A 24,628-nucleotide genomic window follows, 5' to 3' on the forward strand; every position below is an offset into this window, starting at 1 on the left:
ACCTTTAAGTATTGATTTGGTCTAATAGGGCCTAGACCTAGTGTAACATCCTCAAAATTTTAACCTTAATTATTGTTCAAATATTAAAATTTTGAGACCAAATTTTTTTAATAAGTAAATTAGATCTTATAATGCGAAAATGATTTTCAAAAGACGGTTAACACTTTGGGCAAGGTTACACTAAAAATAATAATCAAATCAAAATGTACGGGATATACACATTTCAAACCACGTACAATACAAGACTGAAATATGAAGAGTTTTAGTTTTATTTAACATCAAAGTATAAAAACAATAGTTCATTTTTTAAATGATCAAGTACTCAAAACAAAAAAATCATGTCTAGCAAGATCGTAAGTTAAGAGTGGACCCCGAGAATGCAGCTCGACCATTCCTTCGTTCCAATTACTTATCATACTTTACCTGCATTACCTATCCCCAATAAAATAAGGTCAGATTATTTAAAGTCTGGTATAACAACCCAAACTCAAACTTAAAGAAAACATATCATGCATTCACAGGTAAAGACATGATATATTATTTATCAATCATCAAGTGACAGACAAGGGGATAACATCCCATAAGTTATCAATTCAGGCATTTAAACATAAGGCATTTAAAAGCATGAAGTCACTTCATAAAGCATAATTCATATGCATTTCAGATATACAAGTCATTGCTTGAATATATATATATATATATCATTTTTATATGCATTTATAATTCTTATAAATAATAGGTTAAATCATATTTGATCATGCTAGCGTGAAACACACGCACACACTTTTTAAGTAAATTAGTTAAATATTCATTATACACATCAATCATGATACATATGTATGATATATTCACTCAGACAATTATAATACAATCATTTGCAATGAAACTATATATGTGTGATATGTCATTCACCTAATAAGTCAAAATTAGTTATTTGTAGGCATAATGTGTCATTCACTTATACGCTAACATGAGCATCATAATCATAACTTCACATCAAGATTTAAAATCGATAAAGGTCTGATTCTCATAGCTGAGTTTAATATATAATCATGCTACAACAGAAAAGCTAAATTTATAGATTCATATTTGGCGATTTCAACTAACTTACAAGATCATTACAATTTATCATAATTTTTCATTTAATCATAATAAAGATTTACAAGATTCACACTGGATCACCTGGTTTGAGAAATGTACAACCTCATAAGGAGTTACCGCCCTAGATGATGATCTACCTGGTCTTGGACAATATACTTTCTCACATGAATATACTATTTTCGTGGGCTACCTACAAATTGGATAAAACACTTTCTCACAACGACTTACCGCTCTAGCCGGATTACCTGATCCGGTCATGCACACCCTCATAGAGAATCCTGTAGGAACAAAGTCTCAATGAGTACCATATCTAGTAAAAACTATTGCCATGCATGCATCAATACAATTGCCCACTTTCAGGGTTAAAAGCCACTAACACAGGTACAAGCATATATATGATTAATAATCATCACATCATATATCACTTTATATGACATTTAAATAATAAAATTACATATTTATTCAATAAGGTTTTATGAACCATAATTCATTATTAAACTTAAACATTTATCGCATGCATTCATAATTTCATATCATGTGACATTTAAATCATATCATACAGAAGAATATTATCCTACACATCATATCATCGCTACAAGGAACATTGTATTTTGTAAATTGAACCTCGAAGCATGCATAAACAAAATATGAGTTTTATGCATGCATACGTAAACATGCATATTTCATAATATGAAGCAACTAAACCTCAACATATGTAACTCCATGTAATTCGAGTTATGCATACAAGATTCAAGTTATATATGCATTGTTTCACTACATGAATCAATATACAAAGCAAGGATTTCATGAATAATGTATCTCACACATAGTATATATATATATATATATATATATATATATATATATATATATATATATTAATAACATTCACATAAATCATGGTTCGTTCATGAGAGCACGGGACGTATCAGTCCATGCATAACGGTATTTGCATAATCCTATCATGAACATGATTCTATTATACATGCATTCATGCATGATTACACAATTATTATTTTTCACTAGCATTCAATATGATCATGTCAAATACATCAATTTATGCAACATTCATTCACACAAATGTATGCTCAAACATATACCTGCAACAAGCACACTTTATATTTTGCTATCCAAAATCATGACAAGCATGATCTCTGAACTATAATTACAAGAGTCCTAGATATCCACAAGTAAGTGAAGTGTGTGAGCATGAAGGTGTTGCATACAATAAAATAAATTATTGTAGGATGCATTTGCACAACGTACTTACCATGAGCATTTACCCGATTTTCATTTCACGTTGCATTGTATTCAATGCACACTCACTTATAACTATTTTGATACTTAGCATAAGTATCACATTTTTTGTATATCCTGCACTTAAATCAGTTAAATATATAGGCAACCATAGCATACTTAGATATCTATAACTAAGTATGTGCATATAATGAGGTTGAAATAAAATATAAGCAATTAAGCATACATAACAACCCTAGATGTAAGACCCACAATTTTTCAGAAAATATCTGAATAAAATTCATGAGGCATTTACCGGTAAAAATAACATTTTTCTTAGAATGCGAAACAAATCAATTCCTGCGAGCCAGTTATAATTAGGATATTCGTCGATTCACGAATATATGCTCAAACACTCTGGAAGCCATAACTTCCTACCTGAATGAAATCAAGACATTTTCTCAAGCCAACTTTTTTAGTTACGTCAATACGAAGGGAATGGCGTACTCAGAATTTTTCAGAAAAAAATCGCCAAAAAATAGAAATTTTTATGGGACCCACAGAAATATTCCTCAGAAAATATCTGGTGGGACCCACAAAAATATCCCATGGAATATCCAAGTGGGCCCCACACCAAGGAACCTCTTGGTATTAAAAAGAAGCTAGGGGTAAAAGGGAAATTCTGAAACTTGGGGCCCAAGTTTCAGAATCTATAAATAGACCCCCTCCCCTTTAGAAAAAATCGTCCCCCCCCCCCCTTTTTAGCCTCCTATTTCTCTCTCCTACTTCCTAAAACCTCCCCTACCTAGCCCAGTAGGTCTGAGCCTACCTGACTTAGCGTGAGCCTGCTTGATCTGGTCTTAGCCTGCCTGACCTGGTCCTAACCCACCTGACCTAGGTCCGAACCTACCTGACCTAAGTCCAAACCCAGTTGACATGACTTGAACCTGGTTTGGTTCAAAGTCAATGTCCAAGTCCTTTTTTGTCCGAAGTTCAAAGTTGATCCTTTTTGAAGTCGAGCCTCGTTCGAAGCATCGAAGCGTTCCAGAGTCGTTTCTTCAACGATTTAAAGTAAGTTCGCTTCATTAATCCATCTCGCTCAAGTATTTGATTGTTTGTATATAACATATACTTTCTGAAGTAGTATCTTGCTTTAGTTCTTGATTGAGCCCTTTTTAGACACTTCGGTGTTCACCCGCTCGTCTCGTAACTATCGTCGGATATATCTATGTTCAAATACGCAGTATATGCGTTTTAAAAATGGTATCTCGCCTTAGTTCTTGGTTGAGCCCTTCAGAATACTTCGGTGTTCACCCACTCGCCTCGTAACTATCGATGGATGCGGATCTAGGTGTATATCTGCTGATTCTGCCGACGCGTCCTATATCGCACAGGCTATGTAATTTACCTTTGTCGTCGCGTCGTATGATGCCAAGGCTCATGTTTTCTGCAATTTACGATTTCTACACTTCCGATTATGCATTTACTTACGCCATCGCGTCGTATGATGCCAAGGCTTCTGCTTTCTGCAATGTATTTACTTACGCCGTCGTGTTGAATGACACCAAGGCTCCTGCTTATACTAAATATACGATGCATAAATGAGCGTTCAAATGAAGATCAACTCCAAATCGCCAATGCGATTCTCTGACCGCTCTTTGTTCAAGATTTTGCTTGACAAATAAAGCCCCTATTGAAAAGGCTTCGCTTTTTGGCAAAATGCTCTTTACGTAAAGACTAAGTCAATTACGTATGGCTTGGCTATGGCCCAGGGTTTCTGCAAACCTTGATGGATGCAAAGTACGCACAACGATGCACATCCATTTCCCGAGTTAAGTGTAGCGATTTCCCGCCAAAGAGGGGAGATGCCGCTGAAATGGATAAAAGAAGCGCACACTTTCTCCGTAAAAGAGATGAAGTGCTGCTGAAAATTCTGGAGAAGCTAAGAATAGCTCAGAAAGAACGTAGCATGATACTCTGACACATAGCAGAGTGCTACCCAGTTTATGGAATGCCTTCTACATTGTAGAAGGGTTCGTCGCACCGCTGCCGGTAGAGCAGGGGAGGTGTTGACGAAATGGTTAGCAGAAGAGCTGCTGAAACCAGTTGAATGACATAATGATATCCGTTGATAGAACGATGTCAGAACGGCTCGTATCCATGTGCCTGCAAGGGCACCTTGCTCGTAAGGGCCGCTGAGCCGGAGTAGAGGTTGTGCCTTGACTAGGTTTGGACTCGTTGCGTAAAAATACGTCGAGTAGTCGTTCTATTTAGATCGAGTCATATGCATGCTCATTGAGAACAGTTACGCAACAAGACTCGTAAGGGCTGATAAGCCAGAGTGTGTTGTTTCCACCCAAAAGAGGTGTGATGCTCGTGGTGTCCGCAGTGCCAAGAGCGGTGTTCTGCATGCATATGAATAAGACTTAAGGTCGCAATTACCCCGCAGTTGAAAATCATGTTAGGGGTACCCCTTCAGTAATGACTGTGTTGGGGCAGACTGAATGGGGTCAGGTACATACTCCTGTAGTGCTAAAGCACGGGCTGCCTGAATGACATGCTTATATCTGTCCAAGTAATTGTAAGACTGACAGACCCCTTCAAGAATTATGCTCACTGTGGAATGACAGTGATGGTACAACCTTGAATGACACATATTTTACTTTGGACCTGATAGAGTCCACGATGACCTTAGTCACTCATGGGTTTTGGGGTCGTGGTTATCCTTAAGATCTAAGGATTGAACCCAACTACTGTAAGTAGAGAATGCATCCGAATATAGGCCTAGTAGGGTTCTCCTAGTTGAAACACACTGCCCTACTATGGATAGGGTCAACAAGCCTCTGGGGTATCTAAAATGCATAGAATAATCAACCCCCAAAATGTCGCGTTGATGCCTGGACAATGCTTCGCCCGCGTACCAAGGGTGGAAGAGGTTAAATATTAAAATAATGCATTAGCTTAGGTTCAGCGATACTTGAATGTATGAGTGGATGGACGTGTTGAGTCAGTCCTGTATAACCTTTGTGAAGGTGTCATGTTCGGTATACGACTGGACCGACTGGGCAAAGTCCCGTGTTGTATCCGCACGACTAAGCGAAGCTCGAGGAACTGTCCTTAGATGCGTGGGATACGGATGTGTCAAGTATGAAGACTTGAGCTAGACATCCTTTTGAGACCCGAAAGAGGTCATGGCTAAGTCCTGGAGACTTAAGCGGTTATCCAAATCACAGCCCTGAAAAGGCTTGCTCTAACTCATAAAGACTTGAACGGATGTTCAACTCATAGCCCTGCGGAGGCTCTTGCGATATATGCTAAGTCTTGGAGGCTTGAGCGTCGTTATTGCGCATTGCGACCCTGAGTGGTCATTATTTGTACTTGAGCTGAATGGATGTATGACTGCATGCTTACCAGACCATCAGTGGGTCTGACCCCGTTTAATGGGGATTTCAGGTGTTGGACCTGCGTGGCGATATGCGGAGCAAGGCGGCATTGAATTTCAGGGTTTCTCTAGGCAGAGTTGTACTGCTTCATTTTATTGAACCTATATTGCTTTTCCAAGCAGTGATGTTGTAATAAACATGGGGTTTTCGATAAAATGGAACACTTCGGTGGTCAATGAGTTGCTTGGCCACATACCTGCAACGTGCTCGGAGTTTTCTAAAACTGACGACTCATTATCGTCTGATTCCATTACTAAAAGCTTTTCTAAGTTCCGCTGCAAAGAAAAAAAAAAAGAAATTCATGAAATTTTTTACTTAGCTTTGTTTTGGAAATCCGGGGCGTTACACTAGATATCTATAACTACGTGTGGTGTGTGCGCATAATTTATATTTGCAATTTAGTGAAGAATTTAATGACACACATCATGCTTACAAGATAAATGCATAAACATGCCCTCTACAAGTTCAGTTAAGGAATCTTCAATAATGTGAAGAACACTTAATCAAAACCTAAAATATCGAGGGGTTTCAGAATTTGCAAAGTCTGCTCAAGCTAACAAAGCATCGAATACTTGGTGCATGATAAAAAATGCCTAAAGTTAAATTGGGCTCTTAAAAGAAAAATCCATCATGCTACCTGAGAAGCTTTCCTTAATTGAGAATCATCCATTGAAATGTTTATTTTTTCCTCTTTAGAGACTTGCATCCTAGCAAGCCATTCCCAATAGCTCTCATCTCCAAAAAAAAAATCATGCATCTTTCCCATAATCTCTTCTCTTATTTCATCTCGCAAAGACACATCAGCAGTAGCAAAAGTCACTTATGCAAACTCATGCTAGATAGAATAGCCTCAATAACTTCATTGTAAATTGTTCGGAACATGTCAGATCTATGCTTTCTAAGTACATCTAGTTTATTCTCTGAATTGAGTTCCTAGCCATGTGTCTCATTAGAAGCCAATCTTTCATCATTGAGTGACATAAATAAATTTCCATTCTCATCTTTTCATTTTTTTCATCTCCTCCAACTTTTACCGTAACACCCTGACCCTTACCAAGAGTATTTTTTCTAGCTTTTAGCTTATGAAGATAAGTTAGTGTAAACACCCCAAATTTTTTAAAACCATTCCCGACATCTTCATTTCACAAATGCCAATCCCTTGCAGGGCAGTGTCGGATCTCACCCCTAGGTTTACCTCAGTTTAGAAGTCAGTTTATCTCATTTTATCAATAAAATTTCATTTTACCCTTAAGTCACCCTTAGCCCTTCGTCTGTCAGACTTAACCAAGCTCATGTTAAGTTCAAAAGAGTTAGAATGTTAGTCATTTCTAGCTTTACCTGAACTCACGATGAGTAGTGTCAGCCCATTCTCGCTAAATTTAGCTCATCTTAGGCGAAATGAGCTCATTTTAGCTCAAATTTTGGTCAGATTGTCCCTGAGTCAGCTAAATTCGGTAGATCCTATCCTCAGGAGTCTAACATGAGTGCATCAAGAGTTTGAATAGTCCAGTTCTAGTTCAAAGTCACTTTTTACATGCTTGGACCTTCATTTTAACTCATTTCAGCTCATTTTAGATCATTCGAGCTCAAATTCAGTCCAGATTGAGCTAACCTCAGCTGGTTGAGCTAGTGTTTTGGCCCCAAATTTAGTTCATTTGAGTATAACTGACTTCAGATTCAGTTCATTCTAACCCAGTCCAGTTCAAATTAGTTCAGACCAGTCCTGTACCCTGTTTCTACCCTTACAGGGTGAAAAAAAATACAAATTTCTTCAAGACACTCTTTCTACCAATTTTTAAACTAAGGCAAGCCCTAAAATTTGAACTCAGATCAATTCCTTCATCCAATATCTTATCAATATCTGAGATCCAATCTATTTCAATTAGGATATTGGATCTGGTGTCTAAATTTTATCTCAGACCTGGATTTTTCATTTGATCCATTCAGAAATCCATATCCAGAGTCCAATTTATTCTTTGAACCTAGAATATTCTATCAGATACCTAGGATCTAATCAACCATTTTAGATCCATTTCAGTTTGAATCCACCTTTTGATTCGTTCAGAAGGTTGATTGAATTAAATTCTGAACTCAGATTCATCTAACATTTGAGATCCAATTTCACTTCTTGGATTTTGATTTAGATCCAAGATCCAATTTCATTATCTAAGCTAGATCTAAGATCCAAATCCAAAATCCCTAATTTCATTATGAATTTGGGTTTTTTCATTTTCAAATCCTTCAAAAATCCATATTTAGGGTTTGATTCCTATTTTCGAACCAAATTTTCTTTAAATCAAGACCCAGATCCAATCTTTTTCAAAACCTTGGTTCTAGATTCTTTTCAAAATTCAATTTTTATTCTAATTTCAAAATCAATTCTCGAATTTCAAATTCAAATCCATCATTTTGCAAAAATCCTTTGAAAAAATACCTTGGATTCAGTTCATAATTCAATTTGGATTTCGAAATATCAAAATAGATCCAAATCCAAATTTTATTCAAAATTAAATTGGGGATTTCAAATTCAAAGTCAAAATCCAATTTTGTATTCAAAATCAATTTGAGGATTTCAAAATCCAATTTTTATTTAAAATCAATTTGGGGATTTCAAATTCAAAGTCAAAATCCATTTTTTATTCAAAATCAATTTGGGGATTTCAAATTCAAAGTCAAAATCCAATTTTTATTCAAAATCAATTTAGGGATTTCAAATTCAAAGTCAAAATCCAATTTCTATTAAAAATCAATTTGGGGATTTCAAATTCAAAGTCAAAATTCAATTTTTATTCAAAATCAATTTGAGGATTTCAAATTCGAAATCAAAATCAATTTTTTATCCCAATTTCAAAATAATTTTTGAATTTCAAAGCCAAATTCAATATTTTTACAAAAATTCTAAAAATTAAATATGGATCCGGTTTTAACCCAATTTGGATTTTCGAAAATCAAAATTGGATTTTTGAATCCAATTATTTCCAAATTTTCCTTTTTATTTCTCATATTTTATTTCACTTTTCATTTTGATTTTAAAATAAAAAAATCAAAAATGCATTTTTAAAGAAGGTGCTGCCACTTGGGATTTTAAAAAACAAACCAAATTCATTTTAAACTCTACTTTTAAAAACATCCATTTACTTTTAAAAATACACATGGGCATCACTTTCAAGGTGATGTCTTGTGTCAAAGTTTTGCCAAACTACCCCTTTTACCCATTTGATAATTTTCAAAAAGACCCACATGGGCACCCACTTGCAAAAGGGGTGCCACATGTGCATTTTTTAACAAATTGCCTTTTTTGCCCATTTGAAAAAAAAAAAAAATACCCACATGGGGTTGGTGCCAACTTTGAGAAAATATCTTAAATTTTGATACCCAAAATGCCCCCATTTCAGGCTATAAATAGACCTCTTGAGAGCTCTCTTTTCGTAAGTTGAAATTTTGAGAAATTGAGAGAATAAAAAGAGTTTTCTCTTTCTCCCCTCTTATCCTCTCTCTTTCCTTCCTTACTCCTTGGAATTGGTGCCAAATAAAGAGAAGAAGACCCCTCTTCAGCCCAAAGGTAAGTCCTTCCCCCTTTTTGATTTTTTTTATTTCTTTTCCTTTCTTTTCTTTTTGCCATTTTTGATTTTCTTAACTAGATCTTTTCCTTTTTTTTATTTCTTTCTAATTTCAATATAGATCTATCTTAGTTCCATGTAAATTTCTATTTTTATGTTTTGATCCATTCAATTTCCTATTTACTTTATGCATTTTTATTCTAGCCATTTAGAATGGAGATTTGATCTTTAATAGATCAAATCTCACATTCAATGGGCTAAATCAATTTTAATTTTTTCCCAATGCTTCCAATTTGATTTTTAGATATTTTAATTCCATTTTTTGCATCATTTTCATCATATTTCATGATTTGAAATGATAGATCTCATGTTTGATAATTAGATCAATTCATTAATGAGATGCTATTCTACTCAATCATGTTTAGATGATATTTTCAATTCTGGTCGATTTTTTATCTCATTAATTCACATATAATTAGATGTTATTTTGATCTAATTTTTTTACTGCATTTTTTATGCATATGTTTTTGGGATTTCCACCAAAAATTAGTTCAATCTTAGATGGTTTGATCCCTCAAAAAAATTAAAATTTGGATCCTATCATTTGGCCTCGTCCGAATTTGACCCGAAATTAGACCAACTAGTTGGAGTGATTTCTCCCTAACCAAAGATGATTTATCAAATATGTAAAAACAGATATATCCAGCATTGAGTTTAGTTTGTTCATACCAAATTTTATCAATTTCTATGGTGTTTGCATACCCGGTTTTGGTTAAAAACTGCAATCCTGTTATATTGTGTCACTTTTAGGGTTTGGTTTTTAGCTCATTTCGTCAGAGTCATATCTCCCTAAAAAGGGATCTTTATTAAGATCTGTAAAAAAGCTTTTTTTTTTTATTTGAATGTCTAGTTTATTTTAGTAAAATGCCATTCATTTCTATGAAGTATTTCTATTTCTTTTGTATTTTACGTCAAGACACTGTCTATTTGTAATCCCAAGCATTGCTCAAACTCAAGATCGACTTATTGCATTCATATCTCCCTAATGAGAGATTATTTTCTAAATCTGTAAAAAAAAAATCTTCCTTAAAATGTTTAGTTTGTGCATGTCAATTTTCATAAACTTTATCAACTTTTCATTTGTAATTCAGATAAAAAACAAGAACCCTGTTGATTTTCTTTCACAGTTTTTTCATAGGTTTTGACCCGAATTATTTAGATTGGATCTCCCCAATGGAAGATCATTTTTTAGATCTATAAATTGAATATTTTGCCTTTGCATGTTTATTTTATCTTTGTAAAATTTCAATAATTTCTATAAAGTTTTCATATTTGATTCTGATAAAAAATCAGAACCATGCCATTTTGCTTCATTAAGCATTTCTTAAATTTTATTTTAACTTGTTTAGATGTGTCTTCTCTAATGAAAACTCATTTTCAAAATCTATAAAAAATGTTTTCTTTAATTTTAAGTCTAGTTAATCCATATAAATATTTATAAATTTCTATGATCATTTGACCCTTCATTCATTGTATTTTCCAAAAGTGATTTCACAAAAGGCATTATTTTGTTAAAATAAAGTTAAATTTGGTATTTTAACAATTTTAAATTCAATTTTCAAGTACAATTCATGAATTTCATAAATTGAAAATACTTTTTAATAACTTAGAATACCTTATCTTCATTTTAAATGAATTTTGGAGTTTATTTATTTTTTATTTCAATCATTTTCAATGTATTTTTATTAAAACCTAAATTTCAAGGTTAAATTCATTTTGAATTCAAGTTTTAAAATAGATTTATATGTTTTAAACCCTAATTTTGAAAATATAAAACTCCAAAAATATATTTTGAAATGCGTTTGCAAAGGCCTTGCATCATTTGCATTTTATTTTGATTTTTCCTTTATTTTTTGAGGTATAAAAAGGCTAAATTATGGATTTCCTTTATTTTTTCAATAATTGAAAAAAATTCATAAATGCCTACATTTATTTCTAACATGTTTGTTCATTTTACAAGATTTTCTCTTTCTTTATTTTTTAATTATTGTAATTAATTCAAAGGTTGTAATAATTTATTAATGATGATTTTTATGTTATGCTTAGTTTAGAATGAATGAACATATAAATCAATTCCATGTTATTTTTTTGCATTTTATTTTTATTTTATTTTAATACACTATGGAAAACACAAATGACATGTGAACCATTTAATAAAGGATAAATAAAGCTGAGTAAAATTTGTATTTTTGGCCCTTGTTGGAATACAAATAATACTTAGTGTTATTATTCTTTATTAAATAAAAATTCGACCTACACTATTAGGTCATTTTTTGAAAATCATTATTTCATTCAAAACTAGTACTCTTTTCTTCCATTATTTGAATTAAAATAAAGATTAATTCAAAATGTATTTATGACCCTAGTCATGAATATGTTTAAAATTAATTTTATTTTAATTCTATAAAGGGATAAAATCCTTTTCTTTATTAGAATTTTAAATAAAGATTAATTTAAAATATAATTGTGGCTCTATTCATCAATATATGGAAATTAATCTTGTTTTAATTCTATAAAGTATGAAATTCTCTTGAAAATTCAAATGATTTTTCAAAGAAATAGCATATTCATCATTTAAGATAGAATTGCATCATTTTTTCAAATTATTTCAAGTCATTTTCAAAATTTCAAGTGATTTTCGAAATGATTTTCAAAAACAATTTTCATTTAAAATTTCAAAGTCATTTTCGAATTTCATTATCAAATTCAAGGTTATTTTTTAATTTCAATTTCAATTTCATTCAAATCCTATTTCAAATATCTATTTTAAATTTTAAATTTTAAATTTTTTCCATTTTCAAATTTCATCTTTGAATTTTATCTCAATTTCAATTATCAAATTCAATTCTTTATTTATTTCAAATTCCAAATTTCAAATTCTATTTTCATTTCAAATTTTCTATTCTAAAATTTCATTTCTTAATTATGAATTTAATTTCAATTCTCAATTTTAATTCCAAATCAAATTTCGAATTTCATTTTGAATTTCCAATTCTAAATTCCAAATTTATTTCCTAAATTTCAATTTTAATTTTTAGTTTAAATTTCAAAATTCAATTTTATATTTCAAATTCCTCAATTTCAAATCAAAGTTTAAATTCCAATTTCAGATCTAATTCTGATTTTCAATTTCTATTTTGAATTCCGAATTCAATTTCAAAATTCGATTTCTAAGTTAAATTCTCAATTCAAAAATCAACTCCAAATTCAATTTTCAATCAATTTAGATTTCAAATTTCTTAACTTTGAATTCAATTTCAAAATCTCCAATTTCATTTTGCCATTTTCAAAAATCAAACTTCAAATTCTATTTCAAAATCGAATTCAATTTTCAAAACTCATATTCAATTTAACTTCAAGTTTTCAATTCAAAATCAAATCCAACTTCAAACTTTTCAATTCAAACTCAAATTCATTTCAGTTCCAAAATTCAAAGTTCAGATTCAATTTCAAGTTCAACTTTCCACTTCATTTGCAATTTGAAAAACTTTCAATTTCGATTTCAAAATCAATTTTCAAGTTGTAATTCCGAAATTATTCTAAGTGATTTAGATCGATTTTTAAATCATTTCGGGTCATTTCTAAATAAACTTTTCCAAATTTATCTTAAAAATCCATTTCTAAATCACTTGAAAAATCCAAATTTCTAAAATATCTTCAAAAGCATACATATTTTTCAAGTTCAAATTGATAGTACAAGCCTGATTCAATGTGCATTTAGGACTTAGAATATTTTTTTAGGCAAATTTAGGAAAAGCAAAGTCTAAAATTCGATCCTTGGTTCAATTACTCCTAATAAAGGCGCCATGAACGATTGAACCTCGTACTGAGGAGCGAGCCCTGTCTCTCCATTTTCCTGTATTTTCTAAAAATAGGGGCGAGTAAATTTTTTTATTTTTTTTAAAAGGTCAAGTGGACCTTGCAAGAGTTTTTCTCTTTTCCTAAAAAGGGAATTTGTTTTTGCAACGATCACAGTTTTGGCGACCGAGATGAGACTCATCTTCGTCTGGTCAAATTTATGCCTTTGCCTTGTTTAAATTTTTCTAAGTCATTATTCCATAAATGTCAGCTTCATTTTCAAGCAAAACTTAGGAGCCTAGACTCTGACCCAGCTAACATAATGCATATAGGCTTAAGTATGGTTTGGTAGAACCAAATTATGAAGATTTATTCATGTTTACATAGACTTAGGTCTAATACAACCCTCCTTAATCTAGAGATTGAATGCAAACATTGTATGCAAGTCCGCGCTTCTTTATGATTTTCAAAATTTTATTTCTTTAGGACTTTGCATTAGAGACATCTGATTTCTTGCATGTTGATCATATTTTTAAAAACATTCCCTACCTATATTGTCCTGACCTTCACATTGTTGGGCTTTCTCCATGAACCGTAGTTCAGGAAAAAGCCTCACAACTGGGCCACTTATTTGGGATAATAACCCCCTTGGCACGTACTAAGGGCCCTAGTCCAAAGTATAGCGGTAGGTGCTCAAGAATGTTGAAAAACCATTACCTTAGAACCAGAGATAATTCTTATGCTACGTACTTCGAGCTTCAGCTTGAGTATATCGGCATATCTTGATTGGATTCAGACGATCTAAACCTTAAAGTTAGGATTAGGGTCCTACAGTCATTTCAAAATTTATGCATTTAAAGTCTGGTTTCAGGGAGTGCTATTTTCGCATCCTTGTTTTTACAGCTTTGTTATGATTCTGTAATGCTTGCTTATTTCTTATATTTCCTTATATTTTCCAGAATAATTTTATCAAAACCCTGGATATTTTTTTAAAAATTTTCTCTCCGTTTTCAAAATCCAGGTGTATATTTTCTTATTTCTTCATTTCTTCATATCATGTTTTCTAAAAAATCCTGGAAGTCCGTTTCTAAATTCTCCCATGTTTTTCAAAAACTCCAGGTGATTTTCTTCCCTTTCTTCCCTTCTTTTGGATCTCAAATTTTCAATCTTATTTTGATCCTGCCTGATATTTTCCTCAAGAATCGTGTATTTTTCCTCTTTCCTTTTCTCTTGAATTTTGATCCCTATATTTCAATCCTATTATCCATTTTTAGAATCTCTTCACCTTATTTTTCTCATGTTTTCTAGTAAATTCTCCTGATCATTGCAGCAGGAAATTGTCAACCTGATTCTCGAATATCTCTTTCATCATCTCTCTTTCTTTCAGAAAATTCTTTTAATCTAAACCATTCCTTTATCCTGTAGAGAAAGCATTGGTATTGCGGCATGGTGCAGACAAGGTCTAAGAAGAAGACAGTTTCACCACAGTACTGTAGTGCAAAAGAAATGAATTTCCCAGATCATTCAGAGGACATGGTCAAAAAGTGAAAAATAATGTCGATCTGACCATGTATAAACTATTTCAGAAGATGATGACAAAAATGATATCAGAACAGGCTGGGGCAGGTCCAAGGAAGGTGTCTTCCAAGAGCAGAACCAAGCATGTCAGAATTAGCATAAAGAAAATTCAGCAAGACAACGCTTCTAAAAAGATAGATTCAGTAGAAGAAGACTCAGAGGAAGAGCAACCCGCATTTTTCCAAAACCCTCTACATCAGTCTAAGAAAACCATTGAGGAGCCTGAGTCAGTAAACAAACCCAAGTTTCGGATCCCGATGGAAGATCCAATTCAGCTGCAATTGAAAGAGATGACCCACATGGTCAAAGATCTGCAGGCTCGGGACAAAGGTAAAAGAGTCTACACCAATGAGGATTTCTATGATGACCTCAAAGGGGATGACAGACTGGAAGATCTTCCTCGTAAACTCATTAAGTTTGATGAAACTGGTAATCCAAAAGCCCATTTGGCCATGTTCTTCACATAGTGCAGTCGGTTCAAAAGGGACAATATGGCCTTATTCATATGCTTTCTGTGAAGTCTGAAAGGCACAACAGAAAAATGGTATGCAGAGCATATCAATCCTGTAGAGTTGCGAAAGTTTGACAAAGTTGTCAACTTGTTCATTGAGCGGTTTCTCTTTAACACTGAAGCTCTACCTACACTAAACCATCTCTGCAACCTCAGGCAGAAGGAAAATGAAAAGGCTAGAGACTTTATTCATAGGTGGAGATCCACTTGCAATCGAATGAGGGATCCGATATCGGAAGGGCATGCATTGTCAGTGATCCTGAATAATTTCTCCCAACCTCCAAGGGGTCTGATCTCTACTTTTTTGGCATGATCCTTTATCGAATTGATAGAACAAGCCAAATGGCTTGAAATGGGGATATAAAATGGTGTATATGAGAGCCTCACACTCTCAAAGAGCAACCCATACACCAATAAGAAGTCACACTTCACCTTCTCTGCAAATACCATCGATAATAACAATGGCAACAACAAAAGGTGTGGTAGAAAAAATCACACTGGCAGCTCAAAAAACCCAAATCCCGACATAAACAACAACATAGGTCAAAAAGACAAAATGGACAAGCAGAATGACAATCCTCCCTTAAATATTCAGCTAGAATTAAAACCACAAGGAAGACCAAAGCATGACGACGACCATAATTTTACTCCCTTAGAACAACTGCTCAAACAAGTTCTTGAATATATGATAGCTAAAGGGATGGTTAAGCTTCCAAAGATGACTGATCCTCCTGTGATCATGAGAAGATTTAAAGATCAGTTCTGTAAGTTTCATCAGACAATGGGTCATGACACCGAACGCTGCTTTGTCCTAAAAAATATTGTTCAAGACTGCATTGATAAAAACCTCCTCATAGAAGAAGAAGAGGACAAACCAGTCAGCTCATGAACACCTTAAGAGCAACAATGTCAATGTTTTCTCGCTTTCTTCTTTTGTCTTCTTTTCTTGTAAGGACGTCATAGTCCTAATTTCTGCTTCTTAGTTGGTCATCCTCTTGTAAATATTTCAGTCATCAATGAAATATTAATTTTCTTTGTATCTCTTTCCTTTGCTATATTGGGGCATCTTTTATCATGAAACTCTATTTTCAATTTAAGCATCCTCTGTATATACAAGATTAAAATCATTCGTCATCGATTTCCATTAATTTTTCATCAATTTCCTTTTTTTATTTTCTCTTCAGGTTAAGAAACAATCCTGACATCATTATAAGAGCGATAGGATTACCTATAGATGTAATGCCCCAACTTTTTATAGTAAAAATTTTGGGATAAATTTTTTTTTTTGAAATAGCGGAAGTGCGGAAAACATAAGTCGGGTGCATTACAGGGTAAAACAGAGAAATACTAAACATACCATTCATTAATTGAAACATTAATGTAATTAATTACATCCCATAACAGAAATGTAAATCTACTAATCAGAGTTTAAACATAAAATAATGAATAAATGAGATCTCTTGGCTTTATCCAAAACGACACCCCGATGCTCCAATTAGTTGCTACCTGAAAAACATTTAAAGCAGAAGGGTCAGACTCCCCTGTCTGCGTAAAAAGCATTATATTTATATGTGGTGCTCAGTGACCTATGTACAAATATGTGCAAGTACTGCAGATATAACTAGCATGGAAGTTTATAACATTCTAAGAAGATGATTATGCTTTCTAATTCATGATCCAGTGCAAAAAATGACTGAACTAAATGTATATTTATCCACATTAGTACAAGCTCTAGATTCCACAAGTTTCACTAAAGTCAACTCAACAGAATATAATTCTTCAGAGATAAGTTTCTAGTCAACTTAAATTATTTATTACTTAACTTACTCTTACCCTGTGGGTACGCACAAGCATAGACCTCGTAGCAGACCGAGACCTTACGGGGGTCTATTATTTAATAACCCGTATGACTAGCCATACGAATATCCAAATGGGACGGTCAGTGACCGAGAGAGAACTCCCCACTGGCTAGAACAAAAATTAGGATGCACCCTATACTTCTGCAGAAGACTTGGATCTACCACCTAGGACATACTGGTAGTCCTGGTCCCCTAACTTCGTGGACTGGGGACCGGGTGAGACACCTAGCTCTCACAAGAACAAGAATGTCCACGAAGCTTGTACCACCTACCCTCTCCAAGGTAGACCATGGGTTCAGTAACATACACCATCTTTCAGGTGTACCTAGAGCCCTGGGAAACCAGTAACATATACCATTTTCAGGTATACCCAGAATCCAACATATTTAATTTATGTGTGTATAAAATTTCATTCTTGTTTGTTTGGATCCAGTAACATACATCTTCTTTCAGATGTGCCCAGAACCCTGGGAAACCAGTAACATATATCATCTTTCAGGTATACCCAGAATCCCATATTTAATTTATATGTGTATAAATTTTCATTCTTGTTTGTTTGGATCCAGTAACATACAACTTCTTTCAGATATACCCAGAACCCTGGGAAACCAGTAACATATACCATCATTCAGGTATACCCAGAATCCCATCTTTAGGTTATGTGTGCATATTTTTAATTTTATTTATTCTTATGTGCAAGTCATTGCACCACAGAGGATTTTCAAAACCCAAACTCATACTCAGGTTGATCTTAGTATATGCACATTACCCATCGAATGCCTCAAAGGCACCAACCACAATTTCTCATAATTTCTGGTTCAACTTTGTGTCGAGTACTTAGACATTCAGCATTTTCAGTTTTGTTTATGAGCTCGAGTGTACGTTCCGTACCCTCATTGGTTATGCCGCAACATGGCATTATCCAACTTTATCATGTGTGTTCCATGTATTGGACATAATCCTAAAGTCCATATGTGAATCTCATATTTAGTTTACCATCGAAACTATTTCCTTCATAGATATTTCAGTTGCATTTCACATAAAAAGTCTTTAGAAAACTTTTCTAAAAGAACCCTTCATGAAAATCATTTTAGAAAACTCTTTACTCAATTTTTCATGTTTATTAGTCGACCAATAGGCTCACCGGTCGACCAACCTTTTTGGCTTCAAATCTTCTAATCAAAACGTTATTTTTTTTTGTAAAATTAGTCGACCGATGAATTTATCAGTCGACCAGACAGAATGTCTGTTTTCTGGAAAAATTTAGCAGCAGTCGACTGATCATAAAATTAGTCGACCGGACAGAATGTTCGTTTTCTGGAAATATTTAGCAGCAGTCGACTGAAGGGTTTATCAGTCGACTGATCAGAATGTCTGTTTTCTGGAAATATTTAGCAGCAGTCGACTGAAGGGTTTATCAGTCGACTGATTAGAATGTTTCTTTTCTGGAAATATTTAGCAGCAGTCGACTGAAGGGTTTATCAGTCGACTGAATAGAATATCAATTTTCTGGAAATTTTAGCATCAGTCGACTGAAGATTTTATCAATCGACTGATCAAAATATCTGTTTTCTAGAAATTTTTTAGCATCAGTTGATTGAAGGTTTTATCAGTCGACTGATCAGAATATCTGTTTTCTGGAAAAATTTTAGCATCAGTCGACTGAAGGTTTTATCAGTCGAATGAACAGAATGTCTGTTTCCTGGAAATTTTAGCAGTAGTCGACTGAACATATTATCAATCGACTAACTATTGTTCTAGTCGACGAATTTTGTCATTTTTCTGTAACTTTTAAAAGATTGTATCTTTTTATTTTTCAAACATTTTGATCATTCTAAATGGACTATTTGCCACCCCTTTCATCCTCAATGTATAAAATCTTTCAACTATAAATATGAGTGCATTCCGCACTCAAAAACATCGAATCCAATCGAATTACCCAATAGGAATGATATATCTTTATTTTTGCATGATGTGAAATAGCAATCACGTATACATAACTTCAGACTTGATTAAAACCATTCAATCTACAAAGTATGAAAGGTGTATTGAACAAGAAAATACAACCAAACAATAATTTCATGAATAATAATCCGAGATACTTCAGGTTTAACGCCATTTGCCTACTTAATTTTGTTTCGATCTTGAATCCGTCATGGCTAACGCCCACACCAAAAATATATGCATTTCCCTACATAGATTCGAACTGTACGTTTTGATATGAGTACTACATATCACCAGGCATACACATAGGAACAAAATGCCCTTACAGAGAACACCACAGTGCTCCAACGTTGGCCAAGGGTGAGAACCATTGGCTGAACCACTACATATTAATCTATTGGCGAGTAGGTGTTTCAACTCATGTCACCAGGGTTTCGAGGTCCTAAACATACCTATATATAGGTGGTGCTTGTCGCGTAAACTCCATAATATTGCAACATATTTGTGCAACAAGTCATCAACCACTTACATACAAATAGCAATGCTCCTTACCTCTTTGGAGTCTCACGACGGCAAGGCTGCAACCCCTTCTCTTCGTTAGAGCGGCACCCCAGGTCGATAATGGATGTTCACGCATTCAGCAAGGGAGGTCCACACAGTCCAACAATGGAGGTCGACCACCACCGAGAGAGAGAGAGAGAGAGAGAGAGAGAGAGAGAGAGAGAGAGAGAGAGAGAGAGAGAGAGAGAGAGACGTCTAATGTAACTCCTTACCAAAAATCTCTCATTTAACTCCTCTATCTAGGGGGAAGTTACTAATTTTTCAAAGCATTAAATCTTCACCCAAATCTCACATTTTTGGTGGGTGATGTCTATTTCCAACAATGCCCCCTCCTCTCTTTGGCATGATTCCTCTAACTTCCCTCACTATTTGCTTTATGGGTACCCCTCTTCTATGTCACATGGGATTCTCCTCAATCCTTGGTAGAGTTAGATGAAAAAACCAAAAATTTAGGGTTAACCTAATCTCACATTTTTACCCTTTTCACCAAGGTAGAAATCATCACTTTCTTGAAAAAAAATAATTTGTGCACAGGGGTTTTTGAACTTGGGTGGGGGTATCACACACCGTGTGTCCTACCACAACACCACACCATCACTTGGTGTTTACTTTTGCAGAAAATTCTCTTTATGTCACAATGGGACATTTTTTTCCTTGTTGATGGATTTCTTCCAATTTCAAGTGGATTTTTAACCCGTTGGTTTTAAACTTGCACTCGCTTACTTTAAATGTGCTTCGGATCTCACTCTATCATCCCGAAACCATCGGGTTTCCTTACTTGGACTCGTGAACTGGGTCGGATCATCGGATCTCGCCAAGATCCGGATCCAAAACCACTTGTGAGAGTTTGTTATCGGTTTCGTTCTAGAAACCACAAGTCATAAAAATTGTACTGCCTAACTTAAAATCTTACTATTTCACATAACGAATCCCTTTTATTCATTTAGAATTTCATAAATTTCACGGGTTTTACATCCTTCCCCTCTAAAAAGAAATTTCATCCGCGAAATTTGTAATACATATTAATCAAACAATTGTGGGTATTTGTCCTTGATTGCTGCTTCCGGTTCCCACGTGCATTCTTCTAAGCCATGATGTCTCCATCTCATTTTGACTAATGGGATGATCTTATTTCGTATCACCCGCTCACTATGATCCATGATTTCAATCGGTCTTTCTTCTACGGCCAGATCTTCTTGCACACTGATGTCCTCGAACTGAATCACGTGTGACGGATCTTGAATGTATTTTCTCAACATTGATACGTGAAATACATTATGAATCTTGGCAAGTTGAGATGGTAACTCAACTCGATAAGCAGTTTCGCCGATCCGCTCCAATATCGGGAAAGGTCCGACATATCTAGGACTCAACTTTCCCTTCTTTCTGAATCTGAAAACGCTCTTGGTCGGCGATACCTTGACAAACACTGCATCTCCCACTTCGAAACTAAGCTATCTGCTTCGCTGATCCACATAGCTTTTCTGTCGACTCTGTGCTGCTCTAAATCAATCTCGTATCTTCTGTATTTGTTCAGTGTAATGTTGAAGTACCATTGGTGACTCAACTGTTCTTTCGCCAACTTCATCCCAATATACTGGTGACCTACAAGGCCGCCCATACAGTGCTTCGAAGGGCACCATGCCAATACTCGCATGGTAGCTATTATTGTAGGCGAACTCTGCTAGTACCACGTGAGCATCCCATTCGCCTTTTCAATCCAACATACAGGCACGTAGCATATCCTCCAGTGTCTGTATGGTCCTTTCTGACTGTCCATCGGTTTGTGGATGAAAGGCAGTGCTGAACTTCAACTTAGTTCCCAATGCCTTTTGTAGTTGCCCCCACAGTCGTGAGGTAAACCGAGGGTATCTATCGGATATGATCGAGACAGGCACCCCATGTAGTCATACTATTTTCTGGATATACAGTTCGGTGAAGCTCTCAAGTGACTGATTCTTCCTCATTGGTAGAAAATGTGCTGACTTAGTGTCGGTCAACCACTACCCAAATAGAGTCATGGTTCTTTCGGGTTCGCGGTAACCCCATCACAAAATCCATCGTGATATGTTCCCATTTCCATTGAGGAATTTTCATTAGCTGCATCGTTCCTCCTGGCCTTTGATGCTCAATCTTGATTTGTTGACATGTCAAGCACTTTGCGACGTATCTAGAATGATAGCAAAAATTAGCATAATTCCGATCTTATATCATAAAAAGAGCAACCTAATTAGAACACGTAATTTTTTTTCTCGTGAATTGGTTACCTTGCAACATCGCGCTTCATACCATTCCACCAGTACCAATATTGAAGATCTTTTAACATCTTGGTACTGCCCGGGTGAATGGTATACTTGCTCTTATGTGCCTCTCCCAATAATTCTTCTCTGGTCTCTGGATCACTCGGTACCCATAGTCGATCCTTAAACCATATACTTCCATCCTCCTTGCGCTGGAAAGCAGTGTCTTCTTGCAATGTCAATGCTTCCATCTTTCCGTACTGCGAGTCTTCTTTTTGCTTAATCATGATCCGCTCTCGTAGTTTTGATCGTACTGTCAAGCTAGACAGCCTAAGTATGCCTTGATCGTCAGAGAAAGGCCTTCATTCTGTGAACTCAGAAATCATTTTCCATCCAAGATTCACCAGGCTAGAAAGATTTCCCCCAGCCTTACGACTAAGGGCATCAACAACAACATTTGCTTTCCCTGGATGGTACGAGATTGTAATTTCGTAGTCCTTGATGAACTCGAGCCACCTTCTTTGTCGCATATTAAGTTCCTTCTGAGAAAACAGATACTTTAAGCTCTTGTGATCAGTGAAGACTTCGAACTGCTCTTTATATAGATAACGTCTCCAAACCTTTAAAGCAAAAACCACGGCCGCCAACTCTAGGTCGTGAGTGGGGTAGTTCCTCTCATGAATCTTCAGTTGTCGTGATGCATATGCAATGACCTTGCCGTGCTGCATCAGTACACATCCCAACCCAGTACCAGAAGCGTCTGTGTACACCACGAATCCTCCGCGTCCAGACGGTAAGGCTAACACCGGAGCTGTGGTAAGCTTAGCTTTAAGGGTTTGAAAACTCTCTTCACTTTTCTTATTTCATTCAAACTTTACCCCTTTTCGTAGAAGCTTTGTCATTGGCATAGCGATTCAGGAGAAGTCTTGGATGAATCGCCTATAGTAGCGAGCTAATCCTAGGAAGCTTCGAATTTCGCTGACATTCCTTGGTTGTGACCAATTCATCACAGCTTCAACCTTGGCGGGATCTACTGAAACTCCATCCTTCGAGATCACATGTCCAAGGAACATGACTTTTTCAAGCCAGAATTCACATTTCGAGAACTTGGCGTATAACTTATGTGTCCGGAGGGTATCTAAAACGATTTTCAGATGTTCTTTGTGTTCCTCCACATTTTCTGAGTATATCAGTATGTCATCAATGAAGATAATGACAAAGGAGTCTAAGTATGGCCTGAATACCCGATTCATCAGGTCCATGAATGCCGCAGGAGCATTCGTGAGTCCAAATGGCATCACCACAAACTCAAAATGCCCATATCTGGTTCGAAATGCTGACTTTGGGATATCTTCATCTTTTATTCTCAATTGGTGATAACCTGACCTCAAATCAATTTTAGAAAAGACCTTTGCTCTTTTCAATTGATCAAATAGGTCCTCGATACGAGGTAGAGGATATTTGTTCTTCACAGTTGCTTGGTTCAACATTCTATAGTCTATGCATAGTCTCATAGACCCATCCTTCTTTTTCACGAACAGGACCGGTGCTCCCCATGGAGACGTACTCGGTCGTACAAAACCACGCTCCATCAGCTCTTGCAACTGCTTCTTCAGTTCTTCCAACTCTGCTGGTGCCATCCGATAAGGTGCTCTTGATATTGGCTTTGTACCTGGCATCAGTTCAATCCCAAACTCGACTTCCCGTTGAGGAGGAAGTCCAGGAAGTTCTTCTGGGAATACATCGGCAAAATCGCGGACAATTTCCAAATCCTCAAGCGGAGTTAGTTTTGTTTTACCTCCGATCATACTAACCAGGAAAGCCATATCTCCCCGACGGAGATACCTTTGGGCCTTGAGGGTCGAAATAACCCTTTTCTTTACTCCAGGCCTTCCTAATCGAAATTCAACTTCCGGCATATCCGGTCGAGACAGAATTACTTTTCCTTCTCTACAGAGGACTCTAGCATAGTATTCAAAGAGCCAATCCATACCCAGTATGACATCGTATTCAGTCATATCAAGTATGATTAGGTTGACAGGTAAGTTGTGGTCTCCTAAAATAACTTCTACTTCTAGCATATAGTTCACACAGACTTCATTGAATCCTATAGGGTTATATACTACTAGTTCTTGATTCAATGATTCTGTGGGGATTCTAAGTTGTTTTGCAAAATATAAAGAAATGAAGGAATGAGAAGCTCCACAGCCAAATAAGACAAGGGCAGCTTGGCCCGAAACAAGCACGGTACCTTGCACAAGATCCCCCTTCTCCAGTTGGTCAGCTGTAGTAGCATACACACGTCCCGCTACGCGTTGTGGAGCCGCCTGAGGCTGTGGTGGTGCACGATGTTGCTGAGGCTGCTGTCCTCCAGTGCCGCGCCGTGCATCATCGGCCTGCTTCTTCCGACACTCCTTAATGTAGTGCCCCATCTTTCCACAGTAGAGACATCCTCCTGTCTCACGGGGATACTGTTGTCCGGGGTAAAAACAATTGCACTTCTGACACCTTTGATTTTGTCTTGGCATATGTCGGTTACCTCCGTCATGCCTTGGTTTCTTGGTTTGATGGTTGAAACGTTTTCCACCAAACCTCTTCTTGAACTCGGGTTTCTGAACCCCCGTTCTGTTCTTTTGCGACTTTTGCCCCTCCTTCCAGTCATCGTCGAGGAGAGTCGCAACCTGAATAACAAGGATAATTGATAACTAGTCAACGTTTCTTGATAGTCTAAGTGTTA

Source organism: Nuphar pumila, chromosome 13 (genome assembly GCF_984573655.1).
Source record: "Nuphar pumila chromosome 13, dmNupPumi1.hap1.1, whole genome shotgun sequence".
NCBI lineage: Eukaryota > Viridiplantae > Streptophyta > Magnoliopsida > Nymphaeales > Nymphaeaceae > Nuphar > Nuphar pumila.